At 48.8% G+C, this 18157-nt stretch overlaps 1 protein-coding gene across 2 annotated transcripts in view; it reads right to left on the minus strand.

Moving 5' to 3' along the window:
• CPNE2 (copine 2) overlaps positions 1-17795 on the minus strand; it is a 160942-nt gene extending 143147 nt beyond the window's left edge. The window contains exon 1 of one of the 2 annotated variants that reach the window (XM_048816708.2): positions 17311-17795. The gene's annotated coding sequence lies outside the window, so the exon portion shown is untranslated. Of the gene's footprint in view, positions 1-16804; positions 17231-17310 lie in introns of those variants that run through there. The other variant, XM_048816707.2, reaches the window with a different exon arrangement.
• Positions 17796-18157: the final 362 nt, after the last annotated feature.

Below are 18157 nucleotides of genomic sequence, written 5' to 3' on the forward strand. Positions count from 1 at the left end.
GTTGTTACACGGGGGGGGGCGGAAAACTGTTTTTCTTAACTTCTGAGGATAGGACAAGAAGCAATGGGCTTAAGTTGCCGCAAGGACAGTTTAGATTGGACATTAGGAAAAACTTCCTAACTGTCAGGGTAGTTAAACATTGGAATAAATTGCCTAGGGAGGTTGTGGAATCTCCATCATTGGGGATTTTTAAGAGAAGGTTGGACAAACACCCGTCAGGAATGGTCTAGAGAATACTTAGTCCTGCCATGAGCGCAGGGGACTGGACTAGATGACCTCTCGAGGTCCCTTCCAGTCCTATGATTCTAGGTCCTTGGGGCTTTTATCATGATCTGAGTGAAAAAAAAAAATCACAACACAACCTTAACTATGGAATTTCTACCAGAGCAGTGAAAAATGACTGAGGCAGAAGCCAGGTCAGACCTACCATCAAAACCTCCATAAAACAATTATTTTATTTATAGATTAGATGATAGAGAGAAAGCGCGCATCTACATGACAAGAACTATAATCAACAAAATAATGTTTGTTAATGGTAATCATGAGGCAGATAATGCTGAGTCATAACAGTTTCCAATACCACAGAATGAATACATTAATAAGCTTACAAAGTAACTCATGCCACAGATTTTGCTACCGTCTAGAAGTGAGTCAATTCTGCACCGTTCACAGTGTCGTATTACATGAAAAAAAACACAAAAGAATGTTGAGGCGTGCACAGGATGGACGATGCTCTAGAGGTGAATCAGGGTTGCTCGGTAAAGGAGTCTGTAGTCCGTGGGACCCCTGAACCATTTGATGGAGACGTCAGAAGGTGTGTAGTGCATGAGGCAGGGGACAGCAGGAAACGAAAGAATGGCCTCACGGTTAAGGTACTTCAGTGGCCTCACTGGAGAACTAGATTCTACCCCTGCCTCAGCGTTTGTGTGTGACTCCAGGCACGTCAGTTAATAGAAATGGCCACAGCTGGCCAATAATTGTGCGTTGGTCATCCAGAAAATGAGCAAGGTAAGACAAGCGGAGGCCTGATTTCCAGAAGTGCCAAGAGCTCACAACTGTAACGGACATCAATGGGAGTTGTGCTATGACCAAACAAAATGTTAAGTACTCTGAAAAAAAGAAGTCAGGTCCCAGGTGTCTCAAAGGCACACAAAATTAGTGGATGCTTGCCAATTTTGGCATTAATTTCCCCGTGCCTCAGTTTCCCCCTCTCTAAAACAGGTATAACCACCCCTACCTCATAGGTGTGTTGCGAAGATAATTCATTAACGCTTGTGAAGCACTCGTACTAGCAATGAGCACCCTAGAAAAGCCCAACATTCAATATTTAGCACAGGGCCTCGATGTCGCACAGTAAACGGCGCCCGAGGCCACACACTGAATGATAAGAATAAAAGGAAACCCTGAACATCTGCTCATTAAGTGAGCACAGTTGAGTGTAATCCAGCCATGTTTAGTGCCTTGTTAACATTTAGCAATTTCAATTGCTTAGACTCTCTGCTGTGGTCTACTCAGTGACTTCTAACCTTTCCTTTTTGCCCTGGAGAAATGTATCCCCAGACACAGGGATTCAACTGACCCAGAGTTTGTCTGTATCAAGCTTTCTGTACTCTGTGCCCCATCCCTTGCTAGCCTTTCCATTCTTGCAGTCAGGCAGGAGTATAGGAATTGCCAAACAAGCACAGATTGCTGGTCCCTCTAACAAGTCTCTGCTGCTGAACAATGCCAGGTGCTTCAGGAAAAATAAAGCCTCCTGCAGTCACACAATCTCACAATTCTCACAAAGTGGGGAGGTGCCTGGCCAGTGCTTAGATGGGAGACCCCTAGGTGTTCAAGGCAGTCATACAGGGGAGTCCAGAAGGGATTATTCTCTTGTTCTAGGAAGGCACAGGCTGGATACCTACAGATGCTTGTGGTTTGTCCTTGATCTTCTTCAGACTGCTGATCCCAGGGTGCTTCCTCAATATGGGAAACTGATTTTACCCACACGGGAACCTCAGCGGGCCTCCTCAAACTATGTTGTCTCTGCTGTCTTTCTGCGCCCTCCTAGGGAAGGGTGGATGCTTCCCAGCTCATCCCAGAGCTACTTCCCTTCCTGGAAGTGATGGCAGGCAGCCAGCTGGCTCCTGAGAGCCTTCATTTCTGCCGTGCTAGCCAGCTGGGCGTTTACACTGGGTGTAAGTTTATTTGTTTAAGGCTTGATATTCCTGGGAAATTCTCTGCTCCAAATCCCTGTCACTCGCTCCTCACGCTACAGATTTATCTGAATTTTTATTTTTGCAAGGACTTTTCAGTCTTGGGGGGGTTGATTTTCCTGCCACCACCAGACAATTGCTGCTGGAGACAGGACTTCCTGAGCAATCCCGGAGACATGGCTGGGTTTGCCAGTTGCACCGCATTTCACAAACAGGCGAGTGGCTCTCTCATTCCCAATCCCACAGGCCCTGGAGCACATTCTCACCCCTTTACATCACCGACAGGATACAAGGGCTGGAAGTCAGGTAGCTCCACCCACCCAGAGGGGGTTGCTTCCTGCACAGCTTATGGGGCCTTAAACTCTCCTCACTTGAAAATCCTGGCTTAGGTGGATACCATGGACAGGCCTATGAAGGAAAAGGGTGTGGCCAGAGTGCTTGGCACTGCAGCTATTCTGGGCTGACGGACGGCTCCATGGGAACCTTGGGCAGCAGCTGTATATGGGTTTGCTCTAGCTTGCCCCAGGGGCCAATCCGGCCCTGGCAACATCCAACATCCCAGAGGCCCAAAAGTGGCACGCACAGCTTTGCTTCACTCTCTCTCCCTGGCTTGCATTGCTCAGAGGGCATGACTCTGACTAAGGTCTAAGCATCAAAGAAACCACCTTTGTTTGGTAGATACAGGGCCTGTGAGGAACCAGGAAAGGAAAAGCCAGAGTGCCAAGGAGAGATTTAGCAGACAGCAAGTCACTTGAGGTCACAGGTGGGACAAGCAAAAGGCTTGCCCCATGTTAATACTAGAGGAGGAGTGGAAATTGGTGCTGTTAAGCCATGACTTATCCCCTCTCTCCAATCTGCTCTCTGGTTCCTATCTCATGTCAGACCTCTTGCAGAGAGCAAAGTACGTCTCAGAGGGCACCAAGCCAGCAGAGGTTGCAGAGCAAAGCCAGGCAAAAGCTGCAGGTAAAGGGATGGAAAAGCAAAAGGAGAATCAAGATGTCGATGAGCCACAGACTGGGTTCTGCCACCCAGGGCTCGCTCTGCTCAGCAGGACAATGAAAGGGTCCTGACCTGTTATTGTCTGTGGGGCATAACGTGGCAAAAAGTAAAGGCACGCAGCTGGAGTGGGCATATGGGGCTCGTCTGCGAGAGGGGCTGACAAAATGGAATATCCGTGAAAAATGGGGGAGGGGGAACATTCACAATCACATGCATGACACACATGTGCTCACCACCCATTTGCTGAGCAGCTCCTCCGCTTTCAAATGGATACAGCAGAGGCCTCAGAGACAAGACTTCTGGATTCAGTTGCCAACTCTGCCTTGTTTGCTGTACAACTTTCAGCAAGTCTCCTGGGGCCTGATCCAACTCCCATGAAGTCGGTGGAACCATCTGTCTGTGCCTCATCCTTAGCCAGCACAATCGTGTTTATTCTGTCAGGCACCAGATCCTTGAATGAAGGATCTAGTGCTACGGGAGTGTGAAGTAAAATATATTATTTACTATTAGTCATGCTAACGGAGCTCCTATGACACATGGAATTGTTGCTAGTACAATAAACACTGCTGAGCGCTTATAAAGTGCTTTTTAATGATCCCAGTGCTTTACAAGCACAAATAAATTAAACCTCACACCCCCACTTCACGCACCTGGGGCAGGGAAGTGTTATTACTATTGTACTCAGAGATGGGTCTGAGCCAAACACACCCCGCTTTTGGCAGTGGAGTGACTGGATTGGAATTTCACAGCTGGCCCTGCTCTCTCCTCCTAATGGGCCAAACCAAAACCCTGGATCTAAAGACCCAGAACTTTAAGGAGTGTGAAACCCAGATCTTGCTGCTCTGACTCACTTCTAATTTTACAGATGAGAAAGCGGAAACAAACAGATGAAGAGACTTGTCCTAGCGCCCCATGGTGAGGCAATGGCCAAGGTAGAATTTGAACTCAGGAGCCTGGCACTCTGACCACTAGACCACACTTCATCGGTCCACAGAGGAAGGACGGTCCTGGAGTTTATGGCACTGGCCTGAGACTCCAGGAGACCACGGTTCAATGAGAATATTAAACAACCATTATTTTCAAAATATAATATAGTCATTTCATTTCCCTGCGCTGTTTGTGTCCTTCCAGCTCTTCCTTCATCCTGGAGAATGAAACCACACAAGTCAGCACCAGTTTATTGAGTATGTTCCTGTACTCACCTCAGTTTCATATTGGTGTAACTTCATAGACTCTGATGAAGTTACTCCTGATTTACACCAGTATGAGTCAGAGAAGAAAGATGGTCCAGTGGTTACAGTCCCAGCCTGGGACTCAGCAGGCCAGAATTCAATCCCTGGCTCTGCCACAGACTTCCTGTGTGACCCTGGGCAAGTCTCTTACCCTCTCTGCCTCAGTTCCCCACATCTAAAGCAGGGACTTCCTCCCGCACAGTAATGTCATGAGGTGCTCACACACTTCCATAACGGGGTCATCAAAGTACCTTGGATAGAAATGCGTAATCAAGGCAGGTTGTTTGATGAAAAAAATCACCTTGGAGGGGCGGGGGAGAAAAGAAAAGACGAGAGCATCTGCAGGCATGAAGAAAGCAACAGGCAAGAGACCCAGACACGAGAACCAAGTACAAACAGCACCTCTGAATTCCACTGCACTTGGTTTCTGCTCATCTCCGCTAACAGCCAAGCCAGCCAGCCGTTTCTCTGAAGAAACCAGGGCTGTTGGTTTCCCTACACCAGCTGCATGGTTGAAAAAAGAAAAGAGTTATGTTATGAGGTTGAACACACCCACAAGCAGCCTTTCAGGTACAACAGTAAAATGGTCAAACAATGTTTGTGGCTTATTGAGGAAATGCACGAGCACAAGGATTACCCCAGTAACTGTGTACAACAAAAACCTCTCAGAGATAGCACTGCACAATGGAAACTGTTTGACCCATGTCACAACAAAAGAGCTTTCCAGCAAGTGGGAAGAAGATATAAAAGGGGGACAACAACTTCATGATGGGATCTCACTCTCCCTACAACAATACACCTGGAAACACCTGAGGGGCAAGGACTGAACTGTGGGAAGTGATGGTCCCAGGCTAGAAGGATTCTTAGCCTGATTATTAAAACCTGGGAAAGCCAAGGAAACTTGTGCCTTAAGAATCTGCCAGCCTGTTTATCACTCAGGGTGAGAATTTGCTAATTCATATTCTACTTATCTAGTGTATTGAGTTCAGTTTGCGGTTTTGTTTACTTACTAAGGTAATTTGCTTTGATCTGTTTGCTATCACGTATAATCACTTAAAAATCTATCTTTCATAGTTAATAAACTTGATTTTGTTTTGTCTATAACCAGTGTATGGAAATTATAACTTGGGGTAGAAAGCTGTTGCATATCTTTCTGCACACTGAGGGAGGGGGCAAATTTTATGAGCTTACACTGTACAGTTTTCTGTGCAGTGGAAGACGGTATAATTTTGGGTTTACCCTCTAGAGGAGGGTGTGCACTTGAGTACTGGACAATTCCTTGGCTGAGCCTTCCCATGCAGAGCTGATCTCAGCATCTGTGTGTAAAGCTGCAGCGGGGTGTGTCCCTACCTGTATTTGTGCTGGTAAAGTGCAGTCTGAAGCCTGAGGGAGGGTTGGGCTGGCTTGCCTCAGCAGTACAGTGTATAGGGGTCCCAGGCTGGTGGGCTCAGTGGTAACCCAGTTCCAAATGGCACCCTGGGGGGAACCCATCCCAGAGACATCTTATATTTTTGCTAGAGGGAGACAGCATACTGTCCTATTGCCCTTGTGTCTTTTGCTAAATTCTCTGTCTTCTCTTCTTAATATGCAGTTGCTGATGAGGATTGCTTGCTTTCTTAGGATGGCTGAAGAACCCTCTTCATAGCTGCTTGCTTCATACAGCAAGGATGCCTATCAGATATGTCCCCTATCACTTTCTGTTCTAGTCCTCTAGAGACAGGGTCTTCCAGAGTTAACTTACTGAGCAACTGATAATGTTTTGATGCTTCTACCTGGGTTCAATGCCTCCTGACTCTCTTTCCCCTCTTGGTCACAAATCTCCAGTCCATCTCTCTGATTTCTTCTCTCTCTGGTTCTTTTTTCACCAAACCTTCGCCTTGTGGCATCTGTTACAGCAGTTTCCAAATCTGGTTGTCCATGAAGTCTTTGTTTTCTCAGATACTGCACAATGTTGAATCTTGTGCTTCCAGCCCACATATCTTCTCTTTCAACATGTACATCATGTACATCACCAGCTTGTACATCATACACCTGAAATCACTTCTGTCTTCTAGCAGAACAGACAACATAGCACACTCAAGGCAGGCCACTGTAATTGTTCTCTCATCATCCACATTCTTTATGTGGTACAGAGCCATATCTAAAACAGGAATCACACTCCCTCTCTAAACTCCCACTGAAACTTGAATGTTTATCACTCCTGTTCACCTGGCAACCAATCTATATACTAAGACTTGCTTGTCTGCTCTACTCCCTTGTTAAGAGGAAGGGATTAACCATTCAGACTTCAAACATTGGTCAGCCACACAGCCCTCAGTGACACAAACAGACCTGCCTCACCTGACCTGTCCAGTGGCTTACAGCCCAGCCACACAAGCCCCACAGAAAACACGTCAACACACAGGAGCTGCAGCTTCGCTCTCTGAAACTCCCCTTTGCCACTTCTGTTTACCCTAAACGGTTTGTTTGTTGCAGAAAGGAAGAGGTCTGGTGACATAGGCCACAACCTTTTGGGAAGAAAGAAGCTTTGGGTGAAGAAGTGGCATATCCCAGCTTCTTCCAAACAGTCCGCAACAGCCCAGATGTGTCACGTGGGGCTGTCACGGAGTCACCGGGCCGATGCTCTGGAACTGCTCCGTATGAAGCCAGCCAGGACGCCGGTGGGGGTCTCCTCTCTCTGAGCATACCATCGCCAGGGCAAGAAGCTTACACAGCTTCAGCCTTCCTGGGTCTGACCTCAGAGCATTCAGCATCCCTGTTCTCACCATGCGCTTCCTTCAGCGAGTCTGCCCATGCAGGGTTCCTGGGGAAGCCAAAGGGCCCTGCACCCCAACTCCACAGTGACTCTCAACCAGCATTGTAAAACGGAAGGTTTATTAGTCGACAGGAACACAGGATAGAACAGAATTTGTTAACACAGAAATCAGTGACTTTCAGCCAAGTCCATCTTGGCGGAATCCTAGGCTGGACCCCCTGGACTCCCCACTCCAGTCTCCCACAGCAGACTGCTCTGGACCCCGCTGCCTGGCCTCCAACACACACCGTTGCTTCTCCTCCGGTCTTTGTCTCGCTTCCCAGGCAAAGTGTCACCTGGCCGCATCCCCCTCCTGGTTCTCAGGTTACAAAGGGCATCGGCCATCACCTACATGCAGGCAGCTGGGCAGCCTCACCTGCCCTGAAGGCCTCAGCAAAAGCCACACACCCAAGTCCCACCAACTAGGCATTGGTGCCGTACACGGGGAAACGGAGGTACTCACAGTATTAGTTTAGGACAGTAAGACTCAGATGCAACATAACAGGGTGAAATGCCTCACTTCGTCACGGGGGTGACCCGAGAAGTATTTTGTCACATACAGCCAGTCAAAACCTGGTTCCTTATTCAAGTGAAATGTACACAGAGCGGGGAGAAGGGAGCATGACATGAGGACAGATGTTGTGCAGTGGTGGATTTAGGGTTAGTGGGGCCCTGTGCACATCTTCATTTTCAGCCCTCCCCCCCTGGATTGAGCCAAGAAAAAGAACACTCTGTCTTATCTCCCCCCCCCATTCTTTTTTTCTTCCTCCTATATTATAAGTAATGGGAAGTAAATGAAAATAAAGCGAGATAATTTGATGGGGGCAGTGGGTTGGGGTGTGGGAGGAGGGGTGCAGGCTCTGGGAGGAAGTTTGGGTGTGGGGTGTGGGAGGAGGGGTGAGGGCTGCAGGCTCTGGAAGGAAGTTTGGGTGCGGGCTCTGGGCTGGGGCAGGGGGTTGGGGTGTGGGAGGAGGGGTGAGGGGTGCAGGCTCTGGGAGGAAGTTTGGGTGTGGGCTCTGGGCTGGGGTGTGGGAGGAGGGGTGAGGGGTGCAGGCTCTGGAAGGAAGTTTGGGTGCGGGCTCTGGGCTGGGGCAGGGGGTTGGGGTGCAGGAGGGGGAGCGGGCTCTGGGAGGAAGTCTGGTCTGGGGCAGGGGTATAGGAGGGGGTGAGGTCTGCGCTTGAGATTGCATAGAGCAGGTGAAAAGCACATCTGAACCGTCGCACAGACCAACCCACTGTAGAAGCTGGACACCAGGACCCAGAGAAAAATATCCCTTTTGCTCAGAAGGACCCCAAAGTGCATTGTAGACTGTGTGTCCAGGTACCAGTCTGCCCTGCACTGTAGTGCAGCTCCTTCTGGAGTGGAACATGGCTGTTTAGCAACACAACCCACGTTGCCAACGACTGATTTTTTAAACGCAAGTCTCATGGCAGTTGATGTTTTTCTTAAAGACCCACCTCCTGGAATCCTGTGAAAAATCTCAATTCACATTTTAAAAAACAGGTACATTTCTAATCCTTGTAGTTCTGGAAAAGAGCTTGAAAACATAATCCCCTTAAAGGCTCAGTGACCAGCAGGCAAATAAAAAGAACCCAACACTGATTATATTTAAAAATTCTATACTTTTTTAGCCAATCTCATGTTTTATTTTGGTGCCGGACTGCTAATTTCGGAGTACTTGGGGCTGGCGATACTGCACTAAACAGTGTAGCGTAAGTGGTGAAGCAGAAGAACGTATCCAGTGGAAATGACAGTGGGTCAAGGTAAAGCTCCCCCCAGAGTTGCGAGTAGTCAGGAGAGTACGAACATCCCAATTCCTAACCTTGGGGAGAAAATAAGTGACGGCGGGAGGAGGAATGTCTCTGATGGGCACAAATTGTCAGAGCCTCAGGTTGATGTCTCATGCAAGTGATGGCACCTCAAGCTGCCCAGTGCCCCAGACCTTTAGGAGGCACTGGATCAGCACAGACTCAAAGGAAAGCTAAAAGAGCCAGTCAGGAGTTTTCTGATAAAGTAATTTTTCACTGGACAAATTGGAATTTTCTAACAGAAGTGTTTCGCGGAAACGTTTGGGTTTTGACAAACTTCTGCTGAAACACTTTCCTGCCAGCTGGTAGGTGCTAGAGAGACCGGTCCGTGGACCCGGGGCAACCCTGCCGTCAACCCGTCTCAGAGTTAGGCTTCCTGTCGTGGCACTGGGAGTCTGGAAGCGCCAGAAGCCGCTCAGGGCTTCTAGGGTCCCCACTCTGTGGTGGGGTATGCCCTGGGAAGCCCCTGCAGTCAGGGGAGCCCAGGGACTTGGGGCAGCCGGCTGTTCTGGGTTGGGAAAACGGAATGGAAACATGTTGATTCTTCCCTTTGGGAATTTTTTCAGAATTTCCTTTCGAAATGTGGGTTATCATTCCCATTCAGAACAAAAACTCTTTCAGAATGTCAGGGTCTCACACAGGTTTACGATTCCAAAGTTTCAACCAGGTCTAGCTCCTACAGGGTCACGGTCATCCTCCTCCTTACACACCGTAACGAGCAAGTCTAAGCACCGGGTTTCTTTGCATATTCATTCCATAAACAAGCCTGTCAAATGGAAGTGGGCTCTCAATTAGAATGGGGCAGAAATTCAGTGTGTAGCGAGAGATACCTTGGGCCAAATTAGTCTGTGGTGTCACACCACTGACTCTGATGAGCTTACACCAGGGTTTAATTTGGGTCCCGGAGGCAATGTAGAAAACTGGAGGCAAAGCAAATCTCAGAGACGGAGGGTGATTTGGGCAGCTAACTACCATTTTCAAAAAGGCCTAAGTGGTTTAGGAGCCCAAACGACTAAGATGCCTTTGAAAGTGGAATTTGGGCTCCTTTCACTTAGGTGCTTTTGAAAATTTTACCCTGCGCCTGTGATGAACCCTATATCACCAGCCACAGCAGAGCTGAATGGCCAGCAAGGAAACAGCAGGGCCAATTGAAAGCATTCAAAAATCATGAGTCATGCCCCCTCCCTCCTCAATGAAAATGAATGAATGAACAAACAGATTTCAGAGTAGCAGCCGTGTTAGTCTGTATTCGCAAAAAGAAAAGGAGGACTTGTGGCACCTTAGAGACTAACCAATTTATTTGAGCATAAGCTTTCGTGAGCTACTGCTCACTTCATCGGATGCATACTGTGGAAAATACAGAAGATGTTCTTATACATACAAAACCATGAAAAAATGGGTGTTTACCACTACAAAAGGTTTTCTCTCCCCCCACCCCACTCTCCTGCTGGTAATAGCTTATCTAAAGTGATCACTCTCCTTACAATAAGAGATTTGCTTAAAACAATAGTAGGTTCTTTCTATTTCCTTTCTGTTTTGTGAGCCTTTCGGGAGCACATTTTCAAGCTTTTCTTTGCCACCCAAGGCAAAGGCTAGAAACGTACTTGCAGCCGATGAAGTGAGCTTATGCTCAAATAAATTTGTTAGTCCCTAAGGTGTCACAAGTCCTCCTGTTCTTTTTTCTTTTCAATGAAAGCCGAGATCCTCAAGGAATCGCACACAAACTGCGACAACTGGCAACACTGGTCTCAAGAGAACAACAGACTGAAGGCTTCATTCCGCTCTCCCGGAGACTGGTATCCCACTCATGGAACTCCACGGACTTCACCGGAATATCTCCTGATTCACACCGCAAGCGAGAGCCGAATTAGGCCCTGAATCCAGTCAGTTCAAACCAGAAGTTAGCACTTCAAGTCAGGGGCAGGGGCTTGATCCTGCTTCCACGGACATCTATGGAAGTTCTGCCACAGAGTTTAACCAGAGCAGGATCCGGCCCTAGGTTATTACTGGCTCGGAGACTAATATCATCACTCTCGGTGCACTTAAAAGCAACAAAAATGCCAGGTTCAAAGTCCCATGGACAATGCTATCACAGCAAACGGGGAGAACTGTTAATCCACCCTGGCTGCTCCTGCACTGGTCAGTTCACAATACCATGCAATCAGATAGCTCGAGGGCGACACAACCTGTCCACCATGACCTGGGAAGAGAAAAGAGACGCAGAACAAGGCAGGAGGAAAAGCCACATCCGAAGGCCTTTAAAATTACAAGCTGCGTCTCCAAGCCAACACATGTAATTTAACATCACTGGAGATTCAGCTGTCTTGTTTTCCTTTCACCAGGCAGGAGGGATCAGATAAGAAGCTTGTTCTCCAGTACAATGCAGACCACACTGCAACAAAGCCATTCAGACTGTAGGTCGCAATTTCCTTGTCAAACCAATGTTTTTAGACACACTCTGCTCCAGAAAAGGTCATTTTAATGCATTCTAAAAAACCCATACCTAGCAGGGGTAGTATTAGGGAATGCTGAGCCGGTATAGACCCTTTAACAGCTGCAGGGTTAGGATCCAATCCTGAGAGGCAATGATAGGCAGGTAATAATTTAAGCAAAAGGCTCCCACAAAATTGTCCCCTGGCCTGGGATAAATCCCAGGTATAATTTGACCGGGGTGTGTGTTTGCAGAGAGGAAGGTCTGGAAACGAGGCTTCAATTCATTTGTTTCCCCATATATTAAAAAAGCTCAGGGCCAGACTGACAACCTCAGGGTTTGTTTTGACCCAGAAAAGTGGCCAAGTTTAGCTCAGGTTTAGCGAATGCGAACTAGCTAAACCAACTTAAACTTGATGCTTTTCTCAGCGTAGCTGCTTTAGCTGGATTTCAGCCAACGAGAGCATGGGGTGGGGTGAGTTAAATCGTCATGTGGAAAGCCTCAATTTAAATAATCAATTTTAACCCACTTTTCCATTTGTACTGGAGTTATTTTCTAAAGAAAGATGTGTTCCCATTAGCTGATATAACCATTAAAACATTTACAGTGAAATAGAGTCTTTACATGAGATTTGGTACATCTTGCTATCTAGGAGGGTACCCTATAACTATATACATGTCTTTAAGCAATTATATAGCTTGATATTTTTGTATTCTTATTGTACATTTTTAGTATGTCAGGAAATGGTGAAGGATACATTGCTCATTTACTAGATAACTTTTTGCTCATTATTTGTATCAAGCTGTATTAAGATGGCAACTGGAATGTAATGAAACACAAAACAGCACATACAATTTATTTTTAAACAACTTTCAGGTGTTTTCGATACACAAACTTCTCGTATCAAAAGATGCTTCACCATTTACTAAACAGAGGGATTAACTGTAGTCCATGAATTAAACTCATTATATCAGGGTCAGCCTGGGAAAACTGTCACACACACCTAAATGAAAGTGACTGGACCTTAAGTTCCTACTCGCCTAGATCTCTTGAAAATGAGACAGTCTTCTACTGTGTCATGTTTATAAAGCTCAACCTCCAAAGTTAGATGTTTTCCCCCCGATTTCTGAAGAGCAGCCTTTGACTCAAAGTTTGTGATAGAGGCTCAGAGATTTAGCTTATTTATTTTTTACTTAATTTTTTTAAAACATTAGAAGACGTTTAGGCCTTAACATTTTGGAGTAAATTCAGATTTTAAACAGGTTTGTTTTAAAATGAGAAACTTCTTATAATTTAAATAACAAAAAAATCCAATTTTGTATTTTTCCAAAAAAGTGTCATAGAATCATAGAAGATTAGAGTTGGACGAGACCTCAGGAGGTCACCTAGTCCAACTCCCTGCCCAAAGCAGGACCAACCCCCAACTAAATCATCCAATTAAGTCATCCATTTGTATCCACTCTGTTTTGTCCCCAGCAAGCTTGGGTGCTCAGCTCTTTTGAAATCCAACCCACTTGTTGGGCTGCATAAATATGGATTTACGAGTCTAACTTTAAACATCCACTTTTGAAAATCTTGGCCTAAGGTAGCCTCACCCTGTGCAGAGACACTTGTGTGCTGACGGTGCACTGACAATTATGCATGCACGAGCGTGACAATATCTTCAGCTCCATAATTGATGCTACTCTGGGTTAGGAAGCGTGCAGCTTCAAAGAAACAGTTTGTTGGGTGCATCAGCCTTCAGAATAGAGGCCTCACTTTGAAACCTGATGTGTCAGAATAGTAACCAAAGAATTCATCCCTAAGGGGAAGGAGCGTCTGACTTCACCTTTGCAGAGACCCAAAGGCACTCCCAAGGAAGGTCACTATAACCATGGGGTCCATCTAGCCTCGTATGGTACGTACACGGTTTAGGGCATCTCAGTTTCCTGAATCCATACACTCCATGGAATAGTTTTGCAAATTCTATGTCAGGGTTCAGCAAAGGGTCACCTCACTGTAAATAGTTTAGACGTCAGCTGTATGGCTGTTTTAATGGCATTATACAATCCAATATGAAGAAAGAAAGAAAGAAAGAAAGATAGATATATAAACCTAAGCCCAATAGCCCTCTCCTAGAACATGGCACCCAGACAGTGAAAGTAACTAGGAATTAAAGGCCTGATTCTGTCTATCTTAGGTACTCACGTGGCTGTATTACCATCAGATGTGTATTTATCCACACAACACCCCTGCAAGGTAGGGCCATGCTAGTATCCCCACTGGGCAGGCGGAGAACCTGAGGCACAGAGAGACTAAGTGAGCTGCCCATGGTCCCACAGGCAGTCTGTTTCAGAGCAAGAAACGGGTCTTCAGTCTCCCATGTGGCAGATTAGCACCCGAACCACTGGATTATCCTCCCACTTCTCTCACCCACACTGATGTAAATCAGGAGCAGCTTCATGGAAGCGTGTGAATTTACAGCAGTGTAAAACTGGTGTAAGCAAAAGCAGGACAATGCCAATGCAGGGACAGACGAATCTAGTTTCATTCTTCAAACTGAATGAAGAGCAAAAATGAAGCAGCTACATTCTATTTTAAAATTTATGTTTTAATTACCCTTGTTGGCACGAACTTAAGCAAATTAACAAGACACTTAACTATGATTTTGGGGCAGACCCTTAGCTTAGTAAATCAGAAGTCAATGTTTCTACCCTACACTGATTCTCACCAGTTAAGGATCTAGCCCTTTATTTTGACAGTGTCCCTTTAAGATGTCAAAGGCTCTTGCTCTAAGCCATCCTTACTTAGATCAGTCTATTCACTGCTGCTATTAATGTGACTCTGTTTGTCGTAGTTCCTTGCCTAAATGCCTTCTGATCCACTAACGGAGCACAGACAATGTCCTGTGACAGACTGAACATTGCCACTGTGGTCAAGGAATACATGATTTGATGTTTCTTGTAACTTTTCCCCTGACTTTCAACGTTCTGGGCCTTGCACTGTCAGCAGCCAACAAACTTCATTAACAACCCTGAGAACTGCAAAGTTGACTCCCCGGCTACAAGGGAAGCTAACAGAGAGCAGGAGCTGAGCAACAGAGCTCTGCAGTAATACCGAGGGTCAGAGTGGTGAACTCTAGGGACGTGTCTACACTAAAGGCCAGACTCTCACCCCAGATCCTCCAGCATCATTCAGGAGCAACTCCAGTACAGTCAGTGAAATTACACCTGATTTAGGGCTGGATCCACAGGCCATTGAGATGAATCTTTCCATTGACTTCAATGGGAAGCGGATCGGACCCTTACAGAGGTGTAGCAAAAATCAGAATCTGGCCCTCGGGCCTCCTTTGCCACAAATTTCCTACCACTGCAGTTTCCCTGGTGACAGGAAAGGGGGGCCTGCCGGTACATTCATCCAGATTGCTCCATGCAGTCCCTGGACTCCAACAGGGCTACGTGTGTAAGGGTTACTCACATGAGGAAGAGTTACAGGATCAGGATCTTAGTTTGGCAATGGGGGGAGCTAAGGGAAAATATTTTCCTTGTTCAACTCATTCACCAGGTGTTCATGGCATTCAGTGTATCCAAAACCTAGATGGAGCATTGGAGTGTGAGACTTGTTGGTAGCTCAGTTACTTGCCCTACATTCAAATGATGGACTTCCTACACCCAGCCAGCAATCAGAGCTGTCACTAAGAAAGGGAGCCCTTCCCACCACCTCCGATACAAAATAGTGACTCACCCACCAAGGCTCCAGCAGACCCAGCTGCTACAAAGCAAACAGCATTGAGGAGAATAGCCAACAGCCAAGGGTACAAAAATGAAGGCATACCGCAAACTGCTGGCAAACAAGCACTTTTGCCCTTCCGCCCTGTAGCTCACCAGCTGGCTGCCGTTCACTCTGACTCCCAACCCACAGCAAGTGGGGCAGAGCAAAGAGGGGGGCCCTGTACACTGAGCTACCAGAAAGGCATCCAACACCTCACAGCACCAAGTCCAGGGCCTCCGGACGTTAACCATCAGAATGCAAAGTGGGTCACTGATCTCTTCTCCAACCTAAGTTTTTGGGCATCCGTGAATCCAGGCTCAATCCTAAATGGCCACACTCACAACAGCAGTCCCGTCAACGTCAACAGGGCTGCTATAACCACGTGCTATGGCAGAGCCAAGAGGCTACAAGCCAGATCGGGGCCTCACTGGGCTTGTTATGAACACACGGTGCCCTGAAGAGTGCTCTATCTTAATAGAGGAGACAGCCAGAGTGGGAGCAAAGTACTAGTCCCGAGGAAGCTGCGTTACAGGCCTGAGGAAGGCAAGCTGGATTTGTGGCACATGGTGAGAGAGAGGAACAGGCTTTATACCCTCAACTCTAAACAACTCCCTGAAGGTCCCAGAGCTGCTGCGGAGAAAAGGTTCGTGCTCATGTCTGGGTGGTATTTTAAACATTAAGGGTGGACGGGTGTGGGCCCCTACCAACATTAACAGAGCCTTTTCTTTCTCTCCCCTCCAGCGACAGAGCACACATATACACAGCGGCAGCGATGAAGCTGCAAGAGAAAGACAATGTTTTCCCTTCCACACAGCAGACAGACCCACAGTCCATGCGCTGTGATGGATTCTCCCTGCAAGGCACTTAAAGACTTGGATTTTGTTTCATATTTGTAGATGGCGTGAGAGTTCAGTCGCTTTAAAAGGGAAAAAAAAAAAAACCCACCTCTCTAACTATCATCTCCACCAGGAGGGATCCCCCCCCCCCCCAGTTATTGCTATACTGGGTCGGACCCCAGGCGCAAGGCACCTGTCATCAGGTGGACTCTGGGAAAGGCAGCACCCAGGGTAATTTTTCAAAAAGGAGGACTGGAACAACAGGGGCCAAGGTCTGCATTTAGCAGTTGACAGGAGCGGGTAGGGGGAGTTTAACTGACCCAGCCGCTGGTAACCCACCGCGGCTGATCGTGTTGCAAGCCGCCTCTGGCAGCCTGCCCTTTCCCAGCAGCGGCCTTTCGGGGTGCAGCTCAAACAAGGCTCTTCCTCCCAGGGCCGGTGCGGGGCCAAGGCGGGAGGCTGTCGGGCAGAGCCAGCCCGTTCAGCCGGGAACGCTCCCTCGGAGGCGAACTGTTTCCTGGACTGAAACTAAGCGCAGAAGTAAGGCCAAGATCCGGCCCCACCCCGTGAACCGCCCAGCGCCGCTGCCGGGAAACTTACCGTGCCGCAGCCCGGAGAGGGGCCCCCCCAAGCCCGCTGCGGCGCAGTAGCCCCCCAGGGGGTCCCCCCGGGGCTTGCCACGATCAGCCTCCCCCCGCCCCTGGAAGCGGCGGGTGGCCCGGCGCAGACCGCGGCTCCCCGGCCCGCCGGTCACTTACCGCCGTGCCGCTGCCGTCCGGGCGGTGGGGCCCCGGGCTCCTCACCGAGCTGCGGGGGCCGCGGCGGGGAGCTGCTGGGGCATCCCCGGAGAGCCCCGCCGGCTCGGGGTGGGGTGGGATCAGCGGGCGGGCATCGCCGCCGCCTCCTCCCCGGCCAGGCAGCGGCTCCTCTCGGCGGGGACGGCAGTGCCCCGTTCCCCGGGGGGCGCTCTCGGGGCTCCGCTTGGCCGCCCGGGCACCGCGGCTCCTCCGGCAGCGAGCGAGCGAGCGAGCGGGGAACCAGCTGCGCCCGGCAGCGGCGCCTCGGCCCTGGGGGAGCGAGGGGTGGGATCCGCGCGCAGCGCCCAGCCAGGCGACACACGCCGGCCGGCCCCCGGCCCTCCGCCTCCGAGAGAGGCAGCGGGGCGCCCCCCTCCAGCCACTTCCCCTGCACGCTGCACCGGGGCTGGCTGGCAGCGTCCCCGGTGTGTCAATCCCTCCTCCCCTTCGGAAGCCCTGAAACGTACCGACACCCGGAGGCGGATTTTCAGAAACTGCTTCTTTAACCCACACAGAGTCCCCCCGCTTGGGCTTCCCAGGGTTGCGGGGTCTTTCCAGTCTAGGCTCCCGTCTCGGTCTGGCTCTTGGAGGGCAAGAAATACTTTAAATAGCTTTGTCGAGGGGGCTGGCCCTTCCCAAGTAAATAATTACCCCTCAAAGGACCCGTGCAAGAGACGCGCTCAAATATGCCACGCAAGTGGTATTTTTAAAACCAGCCGGCTCCTAGCGAACGGCTTTGAAGCCCGCTCCGCTGGGGCAGACGGGCGAAGCGGCCCGGGTCCCTAACGAGACCCGGGGGAAAGGTTTCTAAACAAACTACAGAGCCAATGGAGGGCCCGATCTTGCCATCGGATCCCCTGCGTGGATCCGATGGCAGGATCGGGGCCTTTCGCGTCTACTGGGTCACACAAAGCGTGTGTTTGACCAGCCTGCGGTTCGTTCGCGAGTTGAAACTAGCCCCCAAAGGTTTCTTCTTTCCCAAATTCTTGGGGAACTGGGAGGATTCCTTTGAAGCTTTGCTATTCGAGCTACATGATTGGTCCCGTGGGTCACGTGGGATTGGTGCCCCTGGGATGATCTAAGCTTTTATAAACCCCTTCAGCCTAAAATGAGTTATTTTGCCTTGAAACACATTCCATTTTGGGGTCAAACAGATCTCATCTATCAGAGTAGCAACCCTGTTAGTCTGTATCCGCGAAAAGAAAAGGCGGACTTGTGGCCCCTTAGCCAGAATTCACCTTCCATGGAAGTAACCTGCCCCAGAGGATGGTTTGCCCCCCTCCCCTTCTGGACTGGTGAAAGCAGGGACAAACA

The sequence above is a fragment of the Caretta caretta genome, chromosome 12 (assembly GCF_965140235.1).
Source record: "Caretta caretta isolate rCarCar2 chromosome 12, rCarCar1.hap1, whole genome shotgun sequence".
Classification (NCBI taxonomy): Eukaryota; Metazoa; Chordata; order Testudines; family Cheloniidae; genus Caretta; species Caretta caretta.